This window comes from Etheostoma cragini, unplaced genomic scaffold (genome assembly GCF_013103735.1).
Source record: "Etheostoma cragini isolate CJK2018 unplaced genomic scaffold, CSU_Ecrag_1.0 ScbMSFa_397, whole genome shotgun sequence".
Lineage (NCBI taxonomy): Eukaryota > Metazoa > Chordata > Actinopteri > Perciformes > Percidae > Etheostoma > Etheostoma cragini.
The window spans coordinates 1,866-2,684 of record NW_023268293.1 but is presented as its reverse complement, the minus strand read 5'-3'; the positions used below and the strand labels follow the sequence as shown (position 1 = coordinate 2,684).

General features: G+C 40.7%; 1 non-coding gene across 1 annotated transcript; it reads right to left on the bottom strand.

The window, feature by feature from the left end:
- Window positions 1–582: 582 nt before the first annotated feature.
- trnap-cgg lies at window positions 583–654 on the bottom strand. The gene has a single exon. It is a non-coding gene; the product is annotated as a tRNA-Pro (tRNA).
- Window positions 655–819: the final 165 nt, after the last annotated feature.

Genomic DNA, 819 nt, shown 5'->3' with positions numbered 1-819 from the left:
AAAGGCTTTAGCTTATGACAAGGTAAACAAATTGCACCTTTGTGCTACTCATTAGTGTGCTCATCTCAGTTATGTATTATAACACATCCTTAGAGCTAATGGCCCTAATTTACCAACCTAACGTTGAAACCAGCGCAGATATGAGCGCAGAAATCCTTTTACGACAGGCTTCACGTGAGATTCATGAAACTTTCGTATTACACCAATCAGAGCGTAAGAATGATACGTACATTGATAAATGCAGCGGCTGGAAAGCGACTTAATTTTGCCACTAAGAAGTGATCACAAGAGTCACTCTTTTCCATCACCTTCAATAAGTAAACCAGATTATTCTATCCTTTCCTCAATTTAAATGCAAAGTAGTCTCATTCAGGACCCTAATCATAAACCTAGACCAATGACAGAGGAGAGTCATGTCCTGCTCATTGTTCCTCATATCTTTTCCCAGTTTTTCCTGTTGCGTACAATTGAAGTAGGATATGAAAAATTGCCAACATGCTCTTCTACAATTTTGCTTGCTCGTAATCTGGGTTAATTTAATGATAAACAGGATTGCAAATTACAGATCAGATCCTACAGTTAGGGCTCGTCCGGGAGTTGAACCCCGGCCCTCTCGCACCCGAAACGAGAATCATACCACTGGACCAACGAGCCACTTAAAAGCCACATTTTAGGAATTTTTCATCAAGTAAGTGTGATCAGACAGTTAGTTGAATGTATTGTAGTGTTTTTATGGCTTCACTGCCTAAAAGGAAGTTTTTCCTCGCCACTGTCGCACTGTTGCTTGCTCTGGAGGAGACTACTAGAACTGTTGGGTTC